Source organism: Pteropus medius, unplaced genomic scaffold, assembly GCF_902729225.1.
Source record: "Pteropus medius unplaced genomic scaffold, Ma_sr-lr_union100, whole genome shotgun sequence".
Taxonomy (NCBI): Eukaryota; Metazoa; Chordata; class Mammalia; order Chiroptera; family Pteropodidae; genus Pteropus; species Pteropus medius.
The window spans coordinates 2,611,973-2,635,383 of NW_024350325.1; the positions used below are offsets into that span (position 1 = coordinate 2,611,973).

Consider the following 23,411-nt stretch of genomic DNA (forward strand, 5'->3'; position numbering starts at 1 on the left):
CTTACACTGAGTGGCTCAAATAGCAAACATTTATTCCTTGCAGTTCTGGAGGCTGGCAATCCAAGACCGTGATACTCGTATGGCCAGGTTCTTGGTGAGAACCCTCTTTTTGGTTTACAGGTAGCCATCTTCCTGTAGTGTTCTCACATGGTAGAAAGAGGGCTAGCTAGCTAGCTCTCTGGCCTCTTCTCATGAAGGTACCAATCCCATTCATGATGGTTCCACCCTGAAGCTCCACCTCCAAATGTCATCACATTGGGATTAAGGTTTCATTGCATGAGTTTTAAGAGGGCACAAACATTCAGTCCATCACAATCTAGAAATCTACATCTAAATATTAAAAGCCGTGTTTAATATTTGTACCTTCAATTTTAATCCAGTATCACAAGAAATTTATTCTCCCTCTTTTCAATATTTCTAACTCCCTTTGATAATGAAAAACCTGGCTGTCGTTATCATTATATTTATACATTCACTCAAGTCTAGAATACAAAGAGTTGTATTGGAATGGCTAACCTACTGAGAAAAGCAAACCTACTGGAGTTAATATTGTTTTGGGTTCTTTGCCTTTGGGGTAAAATTTAAATACCATGAAATACATAAATCTTAAATATACTGTCTTAGGGCTGCTATCACAATGTACTCTAGACAGGTTGGCTTATAAACAACAGAAACTTATTGCTCATACTTCTGGAGTCTGGAAATCTAAGATCAAGTGCTAGTATAGTCAGGTTCTGGTGAGAGCCCTCTTTCAGCTTGCAGATGGCAGGAAGGGGGAGAGAGCTCCCTGGGGTCTCTTTTATAAGGGCACTAATTTCATCAGTAAGGGTTCCACTCTCATGACCTAATCATTCCTCAAATGTTCCAACTCCTAATACCATCACCTTGGGTATTAGAATTTTAACATATAAATTTTGAAGGAATACATATATTCAGTCCATAACACATACAGTTTGATAAGTTTTGACAAATGCATACTCCCAAATAACCCACACCTCTATCAAAACTTAGAACATTTCCTTCACTCCATAAAATTCCTTTATGTCTCTTCCTAATTGTCACCTCACCTAAGACAAACATCTAGTTTTTTTTATTCTAGATTCATTTTTTACCATAGATTTTAAGCATAGATTTTTTTTTTAACCTATTCAAGAAATTCACATATGTGGAATCGCAGAGTGTGTGCTCTTTGAGTCTAGCTTCTTTCTTTCACATAGCATAATTTCCAAGATTCATCTATAGTTTTGGTGTATCAGTATTTCTTTCCTTCTGTATAGCTATCTATTGTTTGACTATATCACAATTTGCTTATTCATTCACCTGTTAATGAGCATTTGGGTTGTTTTCAGTTTTTGGTGGCTATGAATGTTCTCGTTTATGCCTTTTGTGAATATATGTTTTCATTCCTCTTTGGTAAATATTTAGGAGTAGAATTTCTGAGTCATAGAATAGTTGTATGTTTAACTTTACAAGAAGTTGCAAATCTTTTCTGAAAGTGGTTGTACCATTTTGCATCCCATTAGTAAATATATGGGAGTTTTACTTCTGTAACTTGGCCAATATTTGGTATTTTCAGTATTTTTAATTTTAGCCACTCTAATTAGGAATAGAGTAGTATCTCATAGTTTTAATTTGCGTTTCTACGATGACTAATCGAGCATTTTATTGTGTGCTTATTGGATATAATAGCAGTTATTTTTTTATAATTCTGGATATAAGTACTTAGTGAGATGTATGTTTTACATACATCTTCCAGTCTATGGCTTCTTATTTATTTTCTTGTGATTTTTGATGAGAAGTTTTTAATTTTGAGGAATTTATTTATTTATTTTTTACATCTACAGCATCTGGTATTCCAAGGTGGTCTCCCATTCAAGTGTTAACCAGACCCAACCCTGCTTACCATCCGAGATCAGAAGAGATCAGGCACATTCAGGGTGGCATGGCCATAGACAATTTTGAAGAAATTTAACTTGTCAATTTTTTTCTTCTATAGTCATTTCTTTTTCTGTCCTATCTAAGAAATCTTTGCCTTCTTCCAGATTTTAACAATATACTTATGTTTTCACTTTAGGATTTCTATAGTTTTCTCCTTTACATTGAGGTCTATGATTTATCTTGAATTAATGAGGTAGAGGTTACAGTCCTTTTGTTGTTATGTGGATATTCAATTTTTCAGCATAATTTATCGAAGATTTTTCTTTCCTCACTTAACTGCATTGATACCTTTGTCAAAAATGAAATAACCATATAGATATTGGACCATTCCTGTTCTTTATTCTGTTCCATTGATCTATGTATTTATTCTATTGGGAGTATTATATTTCTTGATTGCCATAACTTTATATTAAGTTTTGAAGTCAAGTAGTATAAATTCTCCAGCTTTGTCCTTTTATTTCTTTATGTTTTGGTTATTCTAGATCATTTACATTTCCACATAACATTTAAAATCACATTGTCACTTTGACAAAAATATCTGCTGAGATTATGGTTAGAATTACAGTAAATTTCTATATCAATTTGGGAAAAATTGACATTTTAACAATATTGAGTCTTCCAAAATATGAACATAGTGTATCTCTATATTTACTTAGGTATTATTTAATTGCTCTTCTCAGTATTTATAATTTTTAGCATTGAGATTTTGCATATATTTTGTTAAATTTGTCCCTAAGTATTTTATGTTTTTAATGCTATTGTTAATGGATTTATTTTTAATTTGATTTTCAAAATTGTTTACTGTGAGTATGTAGAAATACAATTGATTCTTCATATCGACCTTCCTGTAATCTTGCTAAATTCACATATTAGTTCCAGTAACTTTTTGGTGATTCCTTAAAATGTTTCATATAAACAATTATATTACCTGAAAATAGGAATCATTTTCCTTCTTCCTTCCAATTGTTATATCTTTTGTTTCCATCTCTTGGCTTATCAAACTAGTTCACCTTACCAATAGAATAGAAGTAAAGGGAGAGTAGCGTTTTTTGCCTTGTCTTCAACCTTAGGAGAAGAGCAGTCTTTCACCAGTTAAGAGGTACAAAATATGCTGACCCCAAATATGCCTCTTTGGTATATGGACTATTTTGAGCTGAAAACAATTGAGAATCAGCATATGCAGAAAAAGTCCTCAGCCTTTCCCTTATCTGCCTAAAAGCAGGGCATTTACTTCCTTCTGTGAAGGTGGCATTGGCATAAATTTCTTCCCTCCTGTCTCTCTCCCATCTTCTGTACCAGTATGAGGACAACTCTTATCACCAGAGATGGAGGGCTAGCACTGAGATGAGGCTGTAGAAACAAACCTTACTAAAATAACCTTTCTCTCAGATTAGTTTCTCCCATATTTCCTAGTGACTTTCCAACAATTTATCATTCCTAGAAGCCCAAATTCCCTTTCCTAGAAGTCTAGTCACTTCACAATTAAGCACCCTTTGTTAAAATGAGTCCAGCCATGTTTTTGGATTTTCACTTCTTTTCTGTGATGTTCCCATGCACATAAAAATATTAACATCAGTAAAATTTATGGGCTTTTCTCCTGTTACTCTGTCTTTTGTTAGTTTAATTTTCAGGCCCCAGACACCAGCCACTGAACCTAAGAAGGTAGAGGAAAAGTTTACTTTCCTCCCCTACATCATCAAGTACAAAGTTAGCTGAAGAGTTTTCATATATGCCCTTTATCAGGTTGAAAAGTTCCTTTTAATTCCTAGTCTTTTGAGAATTTTCTCATGAGTGCGTTTATTTTATCTTGTATTCCCAACTTCTATCTCTTTATTCTTCAAGCCATTAAGACTGTATTTTTCTGCTTGTGTTCTAGCTACTCTGTATTACAAAAATTGGACAGTATCTCCAATTAAAAAGCCATATATAGTTCTTTTCTTACAAGAGTTGACTCTCCTCCAGTTTCTGCCTGTTTTTGGTCACTTTGCAGTGCCTTCAAGTAGATTTTATTTATATTTTTTTCATAGAGTATAATTGTTTTCTGCAGAACATCTAGTCTAATACAAGCTACTCTGCCATTACCAAAAGTGAAAATCCAGATGACCATTTAAAAAAATATGCTATTATGTTCAGTGCATTTGATAATGACCTGAAAAACATGGCTTATTTCATTGCTCATAGATGGCCAGATTTCTACACAATGGCACATGCCTGAAGCAGAGAATGAGAAGAAGGGCTTGCCTAGAACCTCAGGGGACTGCACTTAAAATGTTTTAGAGTTCAAGTGCTTTGTTGAATACTACTGTGGTCATAGTTTCTGAATGATTGGTTTAGTAAAACTTACATTACAGACAATGCTCATCGTTAAAATAATTTCTTGAAATTCTTAAAGGAATTGTGGTGGCAGAGGAAAGTGAAAAATATTTCATAGCTTACTTGCATACGTTGTGCTTTCAGATCACAACCAGAGGAAGAAAGTGGGTGCATGGACTATAAATAATAAAAGAACCAATTAAAAGAATAATGAAATGGGGAAAAAATGCTTAATATGAACTTCAAATAATTATTTCCCAGTAGCTCTATTAGGGCAAGAACTACATTTCATACTTTGCTTTATACTTTGTACAATGGATTTTTTTAAGCAATAGCTGCACATAGTCAATCACATAGAGAACATAGCATTCATTTAGTCAAGTATTTTTGAATTAGCTATAATAAAAAGAAAATGATGTACCTTAAACTTATATAATCTTATATGTTCATTATATCTCAATAAATCTAGGAAAAAAAGAAAATTACTATTAAATATATCCATGTATTTTTTTTCCATAATAATTGGCCTCTCTTAATTATTTACCACATCAAATATGTAATAACATATTTGAGATTGTAGGGGGCACTATTTTATTTAAATCCACTGTATAGAAGTTAAGAAATATCAATCCAAAGGAATGTCTCATAAGAACTTGGGTACATCTGTGATCACTATCCTATAAAAAAGTATTGAGGCTGCTCGAAAAGATTCTATAAATCACATGCTCAGGTTTAATCCAGCTGTAAGTAAATCTTGATAAAGGATCTTCTCAGCTAAATAAAATTATTTAGTTCTCCCCCAAGGAAGGCAAAACATACCTGAAGCCCTTAGTTTCAGGCCTCCTCGAAGGCTCTATTCTACACTGGTTGCATAACTTTCTTTTTAAAACAGTAAAAATCATGTCCGGTAAGAGCATGCAAAATAGTCCTGTTTTCTTATTTTAATATTCTTATAAATAGATGGAGTTCACTTATAGTTTAATCATTTGAGGTTTTCATTAATAATAAGAGTATAGACTAAAAAAATAAAGATCTAAGTTCTTACATTCTATTTTTGAAATAAGAAGAAAAATGTATTTGCCAGTCATGGGGTAAAGTTAAGTATCACTCAGAACTGCTGAACCTACTGAAAGCTTTTCCCAAGGACAACCCAGTAATCAATATAAACCAGTAAAGTGACTGCTTTGTTTGCCTTCCAAAAAGCACTGTAGAAAATGAATATTTAATGATAGACAAATCAATATGCTGAATGTAAGGAATAATAGCTTGGGAAAGTAGATACAAGGATTTTGTTACATTGGAGGATCAAGTGAATTATAATTAGTCTAATGATGAAACCTTTTAAGTCTTTGCTTTATGGCTGTTGTCCTGAAATACTAGCCATGGGTTTATTTTAAATCCTATTTTCGTGGTCCATAGAGCTTCACCACATGCATGTACATAATATGTACTCATAATGATCTACAGTGGGTCCATTAATCTAAGATTGGATTGATCTTTATTCCTTTTCCTTGGCTTGTCATTTTTACCTGAGGTACAAAACAGAAGACACGTCAGTAGTATGTAATATTTTTAAAAAGCTGTTTCAAATATCTTCCAGTTTCCAGTTCACCTTGGTCTCTGAATGAAAGATAAGGAATAATTTAATCAAGCAATAACAAAGTCTGACAGGTCAGGCTTACCGGGGAACAGTCAACCAACATAAGATTTGGTATCAATCTAATGGGGAAATTTCCCTGTTTAAAAACAATGGATTTGTTAATTCATTTCCTGAGTAATGAAATGGCCAGTCCTTTTATTCAATATTTTATGAGGATTTTTTTCAGGGAGTTCTAACCTTTTCCTGAGAGGGAGCTACTTGATTTTCTCAGAACCTTGGGATTACTGGGGCCCTGTGGGTCCCAGTACAAGTTGTTGAGTCAGGGGATGAAGAGGAGACGGTTCTGTGTGGTGGGGGGTGGGGGTGGGGGGGGGGGGGGCAGTGGCTGTGGAAAGGCTCTCTTTTGAATACCAGAATATGCTTACTAGCATTATTATATTAATTTCCCTAATAAATTTTGTATGAGTATGGTTCTTTTTTCTCCTTTCAAATTCTATATTCAATAATTCATTGTTTTGACTTCTTGGAATGCTCTCAAGATTTTCAGTTCTTACTTTTCTTTTTTCACACTAGAGGAATGAATGAGGATATTAATAAGAGATGTAAGGCCCAGAATTTGGGGGCAAATTAAAGCAATCAGCTAATAGAAATCATCTGAGTTATTCTTAAGACTCTATCACTTTAGAACAGTTAAGATAAATGGTGAAAACTGGAGTAATTTATTTGACTACTTTCAATTTCTTCATCTATAAAATGGAGCATAAAAATAGTACACAGCAAAAAAGAAACAAACAAACAAAAAGAAACAAAAAATAATACACTGCACATATGATTGTTGCAAAGATTAAATAAAATTAATACATGTAAAAACACTTAGAACAATGCCTGGCATATAGCAAGTGTTCTATAAATGTTATACATCATTACTGTGATTTTATTTTCTTAAAAGAAAGATAAAGAAATCTAATGAACAGTATTATGTCCTTTTTGTCAATCAAGATCTAGATCAATTACATTCTTATATTTTTAGATAATTTTGTAATATGATTATGGGTTTGAATTGTTTTATCTTAATTTATCTTATATAAATTTATCCAGCTATTACATCCTCCACTTACTTTTCATTTTATTTTGTATATGGTAATATATTAGGGTTTACTTAACATTTAAATACTTTTAGGCATTTGAACTGATGCAAATTTTCCCCATTACAGGTAATGCTGCACTGAAAATTGCTACAGAAGTTAGTTTTCCTTCCTCAGAGGAAGGGAATAAGTAATGGGGTCAAAGAACATGTTATATATAGATTCTCCTCCAGAAAGATGTAACCAGGTTATATTTCTACCATTAAAGTATAAAGTAAAGTATATCTTCTCTCTCTCCCCAAAGACTTAAGATTAGATTTTATAATTTTTTACTTTCTTCCAGTTTAATATGTCTCTAAGGAAGACTTTAAGTTTGTTGGGTTTGCCTTTTTCTTTTTCATTTTCAATAGAACTGTGATTTTTTAAAAAACATGAGATAGTCTATATTTTCTTGACTGTACACTTTTTGACCATTTATCATGTAGTAAATGGTTATTAACTTACAGAATCATTCATTTCTTCATATATTTGGGGGAGAACTCTTATCAGGTTATGTTTGTAACATCTATTCTATATTAGAATTTTTTCTGTATATTTTTATTGTACATTTTGTTCCACGAAAATTAAAAGTTTTAAAAGTATATTCAATTAATCTATCTTACTCCTAGTAATAACTTTCATTTCTCCAGTAATTAAAAATGCATGTTCTCTCCACATATGGGATAAATAAGCTACCCTTTAGTTTTTTAAAAAATGCTTTCACTGATACAGCTGGAATTTATTGTAGTGTTTGGGTCTCATGTGTCTATCTATCTAAGTTGATTCTTTCCAACTTGTTAGCCAACTATTTGGAACACAATGTATTAAGCAGTTATTTCTTGACCTATGTCTGTTTTGTCTCTATTATCAATCAGGTTCATATTTCAAACCATGATAACACCATATGATTTTGATTGTTGCTGCAGTATACTCACTTTTCCAAATCTGCTAGTCTGAATTCACCCTTATTACCTATGAAAATGATTTGATATTGTCATCCATTCATTTTTTACTACTAGTTCTCACAGGAATTTTAGTTGTACTACAATAAATTTATATATATAAATAAGAAATATTGATGTCTATTTAGTCTCTCTAAAAAACCTGTAGCACAGTTCTTTAGTTATGTTTTTAAATTTTTTATTAGAATTTAATTATTAAAAAACTATGTTTCAAATTAAATTTATGCATTGTATCCAATGCATTTGTTGATATAGTGAATATTGTTTTCTAGTTGTGTATACTATTTCTGTTTGATTCTGCTGAAATTTTAAGTATGAAACTATGTAATATGCAAATTTAGATTTATTTACATTCTCTATTTAGTTATAGTGGTGATAGGAGTACCTCATTATGTTTCTGATTTTTACATAAATTGATTCAAGTGTGACTTGACTCTAGTGTTTCTTTGTTAAGAGGTTTTTAACAAAAGACTACAAATTCTCCCAATCCTTCTCATTTAAAAAATTACTTTTACTTTTAAAGTTGTGTATTGTTTTTGAGCTATGTATCTGGGGTTAGAGCACAAAAGTAAATCTAACATTGAACTATAAAGAGTTATAACGGCACAGTTGTTTGGTGCTTGGAGGTGAGACTGATGTAGGTTTCCATCCTAATCCTGTTATTCATTAGCTGTGTGACACTTGGCATATTTATAATCAGACTGGGTTTCAATTTTATCACTTTATAAAATGAGTATAAAAATACCTACTTAATAGGGTTGTCATGAGTAATTAAACAATTAACCTATGTCAAGTGTAAAATGCCTACAAAAGTGCATGGTATACAATCAAGGTTTGGTATTACTATTTTTATCACCATCATAATTAATCTTAATAATTCAGGATTTTAACCAAGTAATTCTTGAATGCATGCTACCTATGAAGCCACCATTTCCTGCTTTTTAAATTAATAACTTCTCAAGGATCTGTTTCTATATCTTCTGAATTGTCTACTTTCATAGTAGTATCTTTATTATTAAACTCCTTTTACATTTTAGTAAATATATTTTTTTCTACACTTTTTATTTTTATTTAGTCCATCATCATCCTTTTTTTAGTCCTATGTCATCCTTTGTATTTTAATGATTTTCATAATCTTACCTCAAGTGTCCATCCAACCAAACAACACAATTTTTGATAAAAACGAGAGAACTTCACAAAGCTCTCTAATGCTAAAACAGCTATCTCTACTCCGTTGCACTATAATCAGTTCCTACTCCTTCATAGGAATTAAATTTCTCACAGTTCCAAATGCAATGAGCACAGGGCTTACAAAGACCTGGATTTAAATCTTACTTCAGAAGCTTGTGGTGATGATTAGATTAAATTGAATCAAATAACATAGAAACTACCACCAGACTATCTGGCTCATAGTACACTGCAAATAAGATCTTGTTGCTTCTGCTCTTTCCCTTTTCTTTCTCTATGGCTCCCGTTTAGCACCACAGGGGGCTTCTGCCAATACGGGTGAATGTTTCATTCTCTGTGTGTCAAAGAGTGCTCACTATACAGGGTTTGTGGCTGCCAAGGTCTTCCATTTGATAGTTACTTGTGTCTGGAAGATGGGAAGTCATCAATATTTTAACTTCCCAATCCCTCCATAAAAATAGAGTGCCAAGGATAGCAAAATCAAAGCCCATGGACAATATCTATAACAAAACAGGTGATGGGGTATCTGCATGAACCCCAAAATATGAGTAATTGAGGAAAGCTACAAGAGCTAGGTGTTATCAGCAGCTGCATGATAGAAAGCTGAGGGAAGCAATGAGGGACTGGTAGATCTGAGAATCTCAAAATAGCCAACGAGTGCTCACTGGAAAGCTTGAGGTTCAACCTGAGAATGGCAGCTGAAACTGGAAGAAGTATGGACACTCTAATGGCAGAAGAGTACAAAGTGTCTGGAGGGGCACAAGGAATGTCTAAAACTAACCAGCCAAATTTTCACCCCAGGACAAGCACTGCACAGAGGAGAAATTTCTGGGAAAATAACACTAATTGAGTAGGACAGGGACAATAGAGACAAAGGAAAGAGAGGGTTCATATAAAAGTGAGGAAGGAGAACAGAGCCAAAAGATCTCAGAAAGTAAGCTGCTATGTTTTTAAACGCTATATGAAAACAACAAAAAGAGAATAATAGAGCTGTAAAATTAGAAAAGCTTTCTCAAATCCTGCCTTCTCCTCCAAATTCAGGAAAACGATTTTACATAAAAATAAATGAAAAAATTTCAAGGTTAAATCCTGTAAAAAATTACTATACAGAAAAAGAGACTAAGAAACTGAGTAACAACCTTGCAAAGACAAAAATGTCAGAAAGACACACCTTCAGAATAGATGAAGACCGCTACCTACTATTTCAACACGAGTTAAAATACGTTAAAGAAATCATACAAGGTATTAAAGAGCAACATAAATGAGAATTAGAAAACCTCAGAAATGAAGTGATAGAATTCAGGAAAAAGTTAGAAGTAGGAACAAAACCAATTCAGAAATGAAGACTCAACTAAAAGTAACCCAAAAATGAGTAAACACAAGAGACATGCCTTAAGAAAAATAGAAGATGAAAGAGAAAAAAATAAAAGAAAAAATAATTTTAAAAAAGATATTAAAAGGATTTGGGGGAGAGAAACAGATGTAGAGATAAGCCAAGAATATATAACAAATGTTTAATGGAAATGCCTCAAGAATAAAACCAAAGTAAGGAACAGAATAATTACAAAAACAAAAACAAAAACAAAACAAACAAAACATAATCAAGGACACTTCTTTAAAATAAAAAAATATATATATTTGAAACTACGTATTGAAAAGTTATACTACGATACCTGTGAAAATTGACCCAGAACTAGCAACATCAATAGATATTACAGTGTAATTACCAGATTTTAAAGGAAAAAATTATTTAGGGCATCCAGAAAAAAAGTTCACTTAGAAAAAAATTAAACTTGTTGCCAAATTTTTGACCACAATGATTTGGATAGAACAAAATGGAGTAAGATTTAATATAGTCAAAGAAATAAAATGTGAGTTGAGGGCTTTCAAGGATTAAGTATGAATACAAAATGTTATCACTGTGCAAAAACTCAGGAAATAAAGTTCCCACGAGTACTTCCTAAGAAATCTATTTAAGAATGAGTTTCAGACAACTATAATGATAGAAGACATCAACATACAGATTGAGGATAAGCATGAAACACACACACACAAACATACACATACATACATGCATGCATACATACATACATGCATACATACATACATGTATCTCATAGCACGATAAGACTAATAAGGATGTGTGAGAGTATAAGCTGTAATGGCAATACACTTGACAATATAGAGAAAACACAACTATTAAAAACATGGAAAGATAATGGGGGTAGCAAATACAAAAAATTTTCAGTTGTTTTCAGTAATCTTATTGGAGTTGGTATCAATGATATCTGTTCTAGGGCTGTTGTGTGTGTATACCACGTGGGTAAACAAATAGATAATCATGTGATATTCTAATTCTATCACTTCTTTTGTTTTTATAAACCAAGATTCTCAGTGTGGAAAACTTATGTATAGTGTAGGTATAGATAGAGACATTAGATAACATATGTAGAATGTTGCCTAGCTCTGCCTCGAAACAGTGACTAACCCAGTGATTAAACTTCCTTAGTACCCAGATTGTGGTTTAGGAATACTCCTTACCACTAAAAGAAAACAGCTTCTCAGAGAAATGGCTGATTCCAAGTCTGGGCCAGAAAATGTACTAGCTAATCCTGGAAAAATATTGTCATATCAGATAGCAAGGAAGTGCTTAAAGGTTACTAATATCATGTGACAAGACCTCGGGAGCCAACTTATAAAGGCTTCCAAAGGTCAAAGATGAGAACGTTTTATAATAACTGTAATGAATTAAAATATATAAGTTCATAATTAAAACAAAAATAGAGACTTATTTGGTTACCTTTGCAGGATTCCCAGGAAACAACTCTTATTTTATTAAAATTGGGAAATACAGGGAAAGAATCAAATATTTTTCCAATGGATGTAGGCAATAAGCACCAATGGCTGCTAATGTCACAAAAAGTGTGTCAGCCAGACATTTTATACCTCTTGGAGAAAGAATACAGTATCATCCATGTGGTATTCTTCCCCCAACCAAAGTTAAATGTGAGTCTGATAAAGCCTGTAAACCCAGAATAAAGACAGAATAAAAGAACATGGGGTACAATCAGCAAAATCCAGACAGAGGGAAATCTCACAGATCAAAGATTTCATTTCTTCAACAAATATATTGCAAAGAGAATTGGCAGTCGGAGGTGATGGGCAATAGGGAGAGAGAGAGAGAGAAAGAGAACATTTAGATTAAAATTAACATTAAAAACAGGCAAAACTAAACTATGATGTTTTGGGATGGATATATGGATGATAAAACTACAAAGAAAAGCTAGGAAGTAATTACCATAAAAGTCAAAATGTGTCTACTGTCAGGGCTGAAGGAGGGGTCGTGATTAGGAGGGGTGTTGGCAACATTCTATTATTTCTTGACTGAGATAGTTAGTAGTTTAAAGGATGTGTACTTTATAGTATTTATTAAGTTATAAATTTGTTTCATGCAGCTTTCTGTGTCTGTGTTATATTTTACAATTAAAGATATGTTAGAATAAAAAATATATTTGGTCTTTGATCCTGGTTCCTGGCACAAAACCCCTAAAACACTTGGAATTTCTCCAGTGATAGGAATATCCTTTGTCATTCATAAGAAACACCTATTGAGCACATCAGAGTTTATGTGAATGAGATGCCTTAAAATGGGGCCCCTAGATAGCCACAGGACGGGGCTGGTCACAAGAAAGACCAAGTGATCAAAGGTTCTTAATTTTCAGCCTTTCTAGCAAATCGATCTGACCTGTGGAGGAAGTCATGAGAATCTCTAATTTATAATTAGTCAACAGAAGCGCAGGTAACAAGGATTTGCATTTGGCAGCTGAAGTGGGGGTAGTCTTGTGAGACTGAGTCCTTAAACTGTGAGATCTGATGCTATTTAGGAATTGAGTTAAATTTATAGGACACCCAGTGGTCGCTGAGAATTGAATGGCTTGTGTTGGAAAAAATACATTGGAGAAGGTTAAAAAAATTCATTTGTTAAAAAACAAAAATTCAGCCAAGTAAATTTTAAGATCTAATTGGCTTTACTGAACAATTTATGAATCAGGCAGCATCCCATCTAATAAAAAAAAAAGGTGCTTGAGAGGCTGTAAAATATGGAAGGCTTTTATAGCAGAAAAGGGGGAAGGACAAGAAAAACAAGAGTGAATTATTTCAGGCAAGTTCACCTTCCCTAAGAGGAGGACAGAAGGTCTTATCAGGCAATTACCTCATCAGTGCTGATCAGGAAATTCCAGACTGATTGGTTTAAAATTCCATTCCTGGGAGGGGTTGAAATTGCAGTTAGGTTAGGTATTAAGTTGTGGTGGGGCTTAGCATAAGTGACTCCATTTTGGACTTATCTCTTTAATGCACTCACTTCTTTCTGGATACAAGGCTTGAAAAAGTTAAATTAATATATAAAAGGTTGATTCCAGGTACATGCATTTTAGTGGAAACTTATTGAAGAATGCCAAACTTTTAAAATAGGTATTTACTCGAAAAGTGGTATTTATTTTTGCTTTTTAACTTTTCAGCAATAGAAAATTCTTCTACAATAAAGACTATTAAGAGCAATGAGATCGTTTCTTGGCACCAGAGGGTATCTGGTGGGATATGGGAAGAAAATTTGAGAACGTGTCTCTATCTGTCTGTCTGTCTATTTTTAAATTATACCCTTTTCTATTTTAATGTTTATTATGCATATATCAGTACTCTAGTACTGTATATAATTTATAAATAAAGAAATATTGGTCATGCATATTCCATTTGTTTTATAGATAGGGAAGTATAAGCAGAATGGTTTAGAGGCCTCTGGTCTCCCCACTTGAATAGCTCAGCCGTGAACTGAAAAGCTGAAATGAGGAGGGATGGCAGGCAATGATAGACTGGAGGGAACGACATTTTTGGGGGAAGAAAAGTTTTTCCATAGCCTCGAGTTCATAGACCAATGGGAAGAGAAATGAATGTTATCAATAATTCCAAATATGAGCTCATATAGAAACCATAAATATATCAATAATATCTTATATTTTATCTTCACAATAACTCCATTAGATATAACTAACTAATTTTGTAAACAAGAAACTGAGATCTGGATAGGTCAAATCAAATAAAACATATCTAAGTGTCAAAATTAAATATTCTGATCCAGTAATCCCTCTACTGGGTATTTACCCCAAAGATTTGAAAATCATATCCGAAAAGATATTTGTACACCAATGTTCATAGCAGCATTATTCACAGTGGCCAGGACATGGAAGCAACCAAAGTGTCCTACAATAGATGATTATCTAAAGAAGCTGTGGTACATATATACAATGGAATATTACTCAGCCATAAGAAGAGATGAAATACTGCCATTTGCAACAACATGGATGGACCTTGAAATAATCATACGAAGCAAAATAAGCCAAACAGAAAAGTTTGAAAATCATACGATATCACATATGTGGGATATAAACCTAAAAGTAAAAAATGAACAGGACAAACAAACAGAGACTCATGGACATGGACAATGAACTAGTGGTTACCAGAAGGGTGGGGGAAAATTAAAAAATAAAATGTTAAAATAATATATAAAAAAAATAAATTTTCAAAAAGAAATAAAAAACAAATTAAATATTCTAACTTTAATTTGTGTCCTCAGTTTTGGAGTGATAATAGTATTTTTGGTGTTTGTAGTAAATTTATTCTCCTATTTAAGACAGGCAGACAATAAAAAATATTTTCCTAGGCTAAACAAAAAATAACAATTAGCTATGGGTTTCTAGAGCAGATAATTGGATTGTAAATTAGTGGGGATTGACCATAATTTTGTAGGTATTCAAAAAGAGATCAGAAGTATACTTATCCAAAATAGATAAATATTTGGTAGTATTAAATTACTGTCCTGGATTAGTAACCTGCCTTCTCAGTGTTCCAGATACCCAAAGGTAAGATTGTCTTACTTTCTGGTAACTAATCAGGCACTGACTTGAAATGTTGGCACACTGCAATGTGATTTAGGCAAGCATAGTGTAGCCCTACTTGCTGTATGGAGAAAATAATGATGATAATATTTCAGTGACTCTTTTTGAATTGCCAGCATATGTTTAGAAGAATTATTATATTTTGTAACATGCTTATGTAGCAGCATAAGGGCTAATTGCTGTTGTTTGTTTAGTTTATTGCGATTTGCAAAAATTTGTTACAGCTTAGAGCACCAGGCCCACTTTACTGCATACCTTTTGCAAGGGGGGTGGATCTTAGAATCAAGTATGGATCAGGAAAATAAATCAAGACCAAAAGTTGCAAAAAGAATGAATTAAAAGTCAATCAGTAGGCCAGGCCTGGACACTGAGTACCAGTCACAATGCAGCAACACTGAATTCATTAAGTTCCATGGGTTCGTACTCTTTGTACTCTTTTTAAGTGATCACTGATCATTTAGCAAGGCCCAAGGAGGATGGGAGCAAGTTGGAAGGCTGCCCCCAGCTCTCTGAGAGCTTACATTTGGCCAAAAGAACAGTCCAGAGGCATAAATTAAAAGCAAATCCAAAAAGTCAAAGTAGACTGTGACAGTCTCAAAGGTATGAGACTTCAAAGCCATAGACTTTTGTACTGTATTTGTCACGAAACAATAAATACTTTGAAATTGAAAATACATCCCCCTTTTAAGGAAAGACTCCATCTGATTGGACCAAAGACTAACCAATGCCAAGTATAACATATTTATGATTTATTGTCAAGAGTAGATTATGCACACCAATGGTTTATTTAGTCATGACATTTTAAGCACTCAAAGTAAACATTTTCAAAGTGGTCGAATAACAAAGTGGTGGTGCTATATTTTTCTTAATTTTTTCCTAATATGAAGAAGTCAAAAGCAGAATTACAGAACAACTTGTTTGTGTATGAGTGAAAATAATTTTGGCATCATGCTATAAGAATGGTTCCTTCTACAGAGTCTATAAATGGAATGGAAGGGCTGTTGAAGATGCCTTTCACGGTATGGGAGGATGAAAGTTTCTCAGATGCTCTCAGGTCATTTTGATAAGAGGAGGCTATATTTCCTCATTATTGCTACTGCTGTGAATTTGCAACAAGGAACTCTTCTTTCTTGAGATACTTTACAAATCTGCAGACTTTGACGCAAGAATATCTCTACTCTGATAGTTACCTGTCTGGAACATTGTGAGGAGAGTCTGCTTGAGTCTCCAAGTCCATTAGGAAGAAGAATGGATTATTAGAAGCCCAAGAGTCATTTTTAAGAAAATCTGGACCATTGACTGCTCTTATGCTGTTTTCTGGCAGTGCAGTCATTGCTATAGCTTGTGTATTTGACCATGTATGTCTCACCATCTTGGGATACAATAATTAAAAGTCATGTGGATACTTGTAATATACATTTTCTTTCAACAGAAATAGGAAAAAGTCATCAACAGTATCACAAAATTCCAGCATTCTGGGTCTTTGTCACTACTAACAATTCTTCAGCACCTTCTGGTTGATGAGAAAATTTCTGGAATGTTGTATAAAGCAACTGTGTCTATCTCTGAGGCAAGGGATTTGTGAACATGTTAGAATTTTACCATAAGTAAATTTGACTTTCAAAAGCATATATGGAAGAATCGCTTATCTGTACATACCTCTATTTACAGTTAATCCTTGATTAAGGATTACCATTGCTGTTATAAGGCTTGGCTTGGTTCCTGACTGGGTGAATACCTTCAAGATGATTTATTTCTAAGTCACTATGAAAAATAACCATACAGTTTCTTACAGTATTATCAATAATATATTATTTTCCATTCTATAGTCTTGATCTGAAACACGAGTTCAAAACATTTATCTTTGAATTCATTACTAGGAAAGCTTCACTTCCCTTGAAGAACTATTAGCCCTTTTTGAAAATGGCAATTATGTAATTGGTAAGGGCACTTGGCTAACAGGAAGCTCACTGGTTTAATTTATTACTCAATGGTATGTTTACTCTTACCTGTATGTTTTTTCTTGGCTCATATTTTAATATTTCTAAATATTTATTTTTAAAATTTGCTATGTGTGTCTTTTAGAGTTGTTCAAATCCCTCATTCAATAAAGTCGTGGTATAATATAACAAAGTAACAAATAAAGGGATCAAGTTTAGGAATAAAATAAAACAACTCTATAGAATTCCCATGGAATTACTTCCTCACTACTCAAGTCAACGTATTGAAGTTTCTCCCTTGGAAATCAAGCCTGGAATTCTTTTTTCATTTTTGATTGAATGTGACTTTGGGAAAATCAGCTGGAAGCTCTACTCCGGGGAGATATCAATGTTAATAAAATTCTAAGGAATTTGCTAACTCATCATTTGCACCCCAATCACGGCATGTTAGAGGTTTGTGTCCTAAAGTCTTCCTTTTTCAATAAACTAGAGAAGAAATATTTTGAAAGAATTTTTGAGCATTTTGCTTTTCCCTCCATTAATGCATGAGAAATTTGATCATTTATCTATAAGTGAAATTAGGAGGAAGAGAAACTTAGTCATTCCTGCTGGCAAAACATCAAGTGCTGGAAATTTTTAAAATATTGGGATGGATACTATTATTCACATGGTTCAAAATTCAAAAAATATAAAATTATATTTACTGAAAAGTTTGTCCTAAACCCTGCCCTCTAGCTGTTTGTCTCCCTTCCCAAGACATAACCAATCCTATCAGTTTCTGGTATATCTTTTTCGGAGATATTTTAGTCATATACAAACAAATGTATGTATATATGTATACATATGAGTATCTATAATTTCCCCCTTTCAATAGAAAGTGTAGCATACTTGTTTTGCATTTCAAAAAGTTGTGCACATAATGTATCTTGAAGATCACTTCATAAAAGTAAAGAGCTTTTTCTCATTTTTTAAAAGCCTTCAAAGGATGTAACTTTATGGCTGTTTCATAATTTACCAGTTTTTTAATATTAATGAACATTTGTACATTTTCAATCTTTTCTTAACTATAAATAATGCTAAATGGACAATTTATGTAGACTGCCATTTCTCATGTGCGTTGTAAGATAAATTCTTATATGTAGACTTAATAGCTCAAAGGATATGTACATTTATAATTGTGTTAGGTATTGTGAATTGCCCTCAGTGGAAGTCATGTTAACTTCCATGCACATCTGCTTTGTGACTACTCATTTCTTCATACTTTTGCCCCAATAGTGTTCATCAAACTTTCTAATCTTTGCCAATCTAATAAGTAAAAAAATAGTTACTCAATGTTGTTTTAATTTGCAATTGTCTAATGGAGAAAAAAAATATATATTTTTTTAGGATAAAGGGCCACAAAGTTATGTGGAGTTATTATCTGATCCTTAATATTGTTTATGAAATCTGTAGCAGGTCAGCATTAAAGTTCAGAGAGCAAGAACATGGCAACATGCCCAGAACCAAATGGGAAGAAAAGTCAGCAGGCCCCATTTCAAGCATATTTGCCTTGACAGAGTCCCTTATGATGTCCCCTAGAAGGTAACTTTTGTTTTTATTTGAATTCAATTAGAAGCTAAGTTTCAGATTAGCCAATGGCCACAAAAGTTGCTTTTAATTACTTAGGGGAGGGCATTTTTTGTTTTGTTTCTTCTTTCTTTAATCTATCCCATGGAAAAATGAAGTAAAACACGTTCCATATTTATAAATATAACTAAGCCACACAACGCAACTGTGAGGAGTTGGACTAAATCATCTGGGTCACCTGAGGGTTATAAAGATTAAATGGTATGTTTAACACTCTGACTATTCTGCTTAGGGAGGAGGCATGTAACTAATTAGCATAACTGCCTGATGACTTGCAGAAATAATGTCAGTTGTTTGTTTTTGTTTTGTATTTGATGCTTTTGCATAAGGGAGAATAATTCAATGGTGTTTAATGCTGTATCTTTAAAAATGTTCACATTATCTTTTCCTAAAGTCATATGTTAGTTACATGTTTGTCTTTACAACAAGAACTTCAAAAGCACATGAGAATTGTTATCACGTAATGGGATAAAAAGAGATTAGGAGTTAGGTCTATTGCCCTTCACTAGCTGTGCGACCTTGAGCAAGTCACTTCACCTTTCTGAACTTCCATTTCCTCAGTCGAAAATGGAGATAATAATCTGACCACATACTCCAGGTCTTGCTGAGGAAATAATGGAACACTACACGTGAAAAGGCTTTACAATTGTAAATGGCAATACATCTCTTGGTTGATCTAATATTGATAGTATAGAAACTCAAATACAATATCCTCAGATTAAGTCTCAGAAAAAAAAAACCCTCTTAAAAAGCTTTAGCAACTCCAAACCAGGTAATTAATATTTTTAAATTTTTGATTAGGGTTTTCTGATTTTTACTGATTCAATAATGTTACTACATCTCTTGTAAGTGGAAGAGAAACTGTGGAAAAGCTTTGCATTAAAAATATACATATAGGAGAAAATATTTTATGGGCCTAATAGTTTAGGAATGAAATTTGTTCTGTTTAGCAAAGAGTAGGGACTTAATTTGCGTTTATGGAAAAGTGGGTCGGGACTCATTTCTCTCCCTGGTGTTCTATTCTCCTTTGCACTTTTTATACGGAGATCTAACAGCTGGAGCTCATTTCTTTAGTAAAGGTAACGAAGATAATACTATAGACCCGGAGTCTGATACTCTGAAGAAACAATTCCCTCTGGGTTCTGGCAAACCTTGGTCCTGGTAACTCTGCAACTTCCCCACGCCCTACCCCACCCCCCGCCCGCCTTCGCTGCAATGCCCTACGGCTAGCGGGAAGTTGGAGAACTCGCGCAAGAACACACAGGTGCCAGGAGAGCAGTGGGAGGCAGATCCTCTCGTCAGCCCGGCCTGGGGTCCGCAGCACTGGGCGCGACAGCGTCCTGGTGGCTCGCGGAAACCTGTGTGGTGCAGGAGGTGAGGTTCAGCCAGGTGCGCAGGCGGCAGCCCCGGGGCGCCGCGTCGCACGTGGCAACAGGTGCAGCGCGGTCCTGCGCGGACGCCCGGGGCCCGCAGCGCGTCCGCATTTAGCCCGGGAGCGCGCGGGGCTTCGGGATTGGGACCCGGGAGCGCGAGGAGGGAGCCACGGGCGAGCTGGGCGCGACGCGAGCCTCCGGAGCCGGAGTGTGTAGGTACAGCCTCGCATGCCTTTCAAGTTTATCGGGGCGCAGCCCCCTTGGACGTCGCCTGGCCTTTGTCTCCAGCTGCGAGGCGCAGGCTGGGGCGGCTTGGAAGGGGCGGCACCGGGTGAAGGGAGCAGAGGCGGCCAAGCTTTTTTCTATTTACAAGTTTCCCGAACTCCCCGCCCTTGCTCCACCCCCTGGCGGCCGGAGAGGCGGGAGGAGGGAGGCGGGGGCGCCGGGGACACCGGGATCCCGCCTGGCAGCAGCCGCCGCAGGCGTGGGGGTGGGGACGGGCCGTGTGTCCCCAGGTGCGTAGGCTGCCCGGCGGGCACGGATTGCTCCGCGGCCCTCCCGGGTGGGCCTGGAGCGCCTCTGCCGAGAGTCCAAAGGGCGTTTGGGCTCGGAGTGCTGGTCTCCTCACTTCTGCGTCTGGCTCCCCGGAGGGCTCGGGTTGGATCCGAGGCTCTGCGGGTAAGTGCGGAGTTGAGTAGATTCCTTCCGCCCAGCCTGTCCGCGGCGGGGATCGCGGCTGAGGGTGGGGAGAGGACTTGGTGAACGCAACCGTCGTAGGGTGACGGACTAGCTTAGAGGGAGGGTGCGGGGACGGGTATTCTAAGGATTTGGGTGCCAAAGTGTGTGTGTGGGGGAAAGTGGGGAGGTAGCCCCAGCGGAGTGGAGGTTGTATGGAGCAGGTCTCACGTGGGGACAGCGCAGCTCGTGCAGAAGGGACGGATGCAGATCTCGTCGTGGCTGTCACCTTGAAAGTGACGGAAGGAGTTTACAGTAAACCCAGTTATTCAGACCGACGAGCATGTACCCTCAGCCGGAAGCCTCCCACCAGACACTTGACCTGCCAGGGCCCAGCAATCCCAGACCTCTCGCAGGGCGGTTCGCTTGGGCCCATTCTCAGCATAAGTAATCAGAGCTGAACAGGGCATTAATGGGGTTGCTGCAATTCCCAAGGGCTTCTCGTCCCGTGCCTTATTCCTGCCGTTCGCTTGTGCTTCTCTAGCACTGTAGAAAAATATACCCCTAAGATCACAGCCTTATTGGTGGATTACTCAATAGTAATTAGTAGGTTTATGTTTTTACTTACCTTAAATAAATCTTTTCAAGGAATACTCTTTCCTACTAAGTTATTTGTCGATTTTGAGTCGGATTAATTGATTTTGGAATAGGAATGGAGTCTTCATTTATCCTGCATAACGTTTCACATACTTTATTAATACTGCTTATTTTAAATAGTATACTCAGAAAGGAAATTCAGCGTGTTTTGTTTGAATAAAAGTCTTAGACAAAACGAGGGGGACGAAAGCATTCATGTTTTGCCAGATGATGATTCAATCATCACGCTAAATCTTCAGGCCTGGGGTGGCAGATGGGCGTGAACGTGTTAGGATTGGAGGAAAGAAGGGAGACAGTCCAGGGGGTGAAAAACAGTCCAGGGTTCCTGGGAACCTAGGACTTCCTTAAGGTGTCTAGATACACCCAGATAAGTGTTTGATTAACGCTAAAAGAAATTGCATAGTTGGAATTGCAATTTTGTAGATAACACCTTTTCAGAGTTAATTAGAGCGGGAAATGATGGACAACTTAAATTGAAACAGTGATATATTACTTGTATAGAGCTTTACTATGTATGAAGTGTTTTTATTCATTTTTTTCTTAAGTACAATATTCCGTAAAGAAACCTATACAAAGAATTGATCGGAACTACTTACTTAAAAGAGCAAAAACCTGAGTGGAATTCAGTTTAAAATAAAGTATAGTTACTTATTTAATTTGCTCCAACTTTTTCACCTACTCTTTAAAATCAGCATTATGTGGAGAAAATAGTGCTTATAGAAGATCTGTGCTTTTTAATTATATATCAGTAATTGACGGTTACATTTTTGGAGTATTTCATAGGACTATAAAACGCTAGAATTTTTTTGGTATTTCTGGGAAACTGCAGTTATAAGACTTAAACATTTAAAAAGCATATCACTTAATAGCCCTGTTCTGTTGGCCTTGTTACAATTTCAAAAGTAATGCATGCTTGCTATATAAAAATAGGCGGATTGAGAAAGTCTGAGTTAAATCATCCCACCGTTCAAAGATAATCACAATATTTTCTTTATACTTGGTAATATATGACATAAAATTTTATTTTTTACAATTATGCAGTTTATACAAATGTACTATTGCATGCTGGTTTTTTTTTTTCTGCTTAACATATAATGAAAAAGTTCTGTGCTGTTATAGTTCTTCAAGAATCTTAGTGGCTGTGTAATATTACATTATCTAGATTTAACAATTTACTTAGCTATTTCCTTATAGCTTAACTTTTAACTTATTTCCAATTACTATTAAATATGTACTGGTCCAACAAGTATCCTTTATAAAACTTTCTTACAGGGCATAGTTCCTTAGATGGAATTCTTGAAATAAAGTTGATGGTTCAAAGATCTCTGGATACAAACTGACCATTAGCTTTCCAAAATATCTTATACCAAAGTATACTCCCATCAGCACTCAGAGTACCTGTGTTACTATATTGTTAATGTGGGGAAACATCCTTAAAAGGGAAAATAATTATTGCCAACTTTATAGGTGCCATATCAGTATTTAAATTTCCATTTCTTTGATTACAAATGATGTTGAACACCAAAAAATCTAGTTCTTTTCTATTTTTCTTTCCTTTTAATTGAATGTAGTGCCAGATTTTTCTCCTGGGATATTAGTATTTTTCTATTCATAAGAGCCTTTTATGGATTGATAATAAACTTTAGCTTTTCATAATGCAGATTTTTTCTTTTGTCTTTGCCGTATAAAGACAAACATGTAGCACATTGTTTATACTGGTTTTGACTTACAGAAGTTCTATAATGTAGCCAAATCTGTTGACTTTCTCAGAAACAAAACTTTAATGCCCCTGAATAGCTTAAGAACTATATGTGACAGTGGCAGAAGATGACTTTTGAAATAAATTACCCCTCCCCTTTCCCCCCCCAAAATTCTGATTTAGATTCTTTCAAGTCCAATGTAAGTACCTCCATGTCCTGGAGGAGAGGGTACTGCAAAGCAGGTTGTAGATGAGAAAGTTGTGCATGGTAGAGACCATTAGGAACAACACTTTTTGAAATTGGAGCAGAAAGTTTTAAATTCTGGGGAATGAAAGTCTTTCAGATCTATTGTTCTGTAATT

General features: G+C 35.1%; 1 protein-coding gene and 1 pseudogene across 7 annotated transcripts in view; one reads left to right on the forward strand and one right to left on the reverse strand.

Moving 5' to 3' along the window:
- Positions 1–1,835: 1,835 nt before the first annotated feature.
- On the reverse strand, positions 1,836–1,954 carry LOC120583960 (uncharacterized; annotated as a pseudogene).
- A 17,957-nt stretch (positions 1,955–19,911) lies between these two features.
- The window catches only part of MTUS1 (microtubule associated scaffold protein 1), a 134,111-nt gene continuing 130,611 nt past the window's right edge, over positions 19,912–23,411 (forward strand). For 4 of the 7 annotated variants that reach the window (XM_039839292.1, XM_039839293.1, XM_039839290.1 and 1 more), the window contains exon 1: positions 20,457–20,696. The gene's annotated coding sequence lies outside the window, so the exon portion shown is untranslated. Of the gene's footprint in view, positions 20,020–20,456; positions 20,697–23,411 lie in introns of those variants that run through there. The other 3 variants (XM_039839295.1, XM_039839297.1, XM_039839294.1) reach the window with 2 other exon arrangements.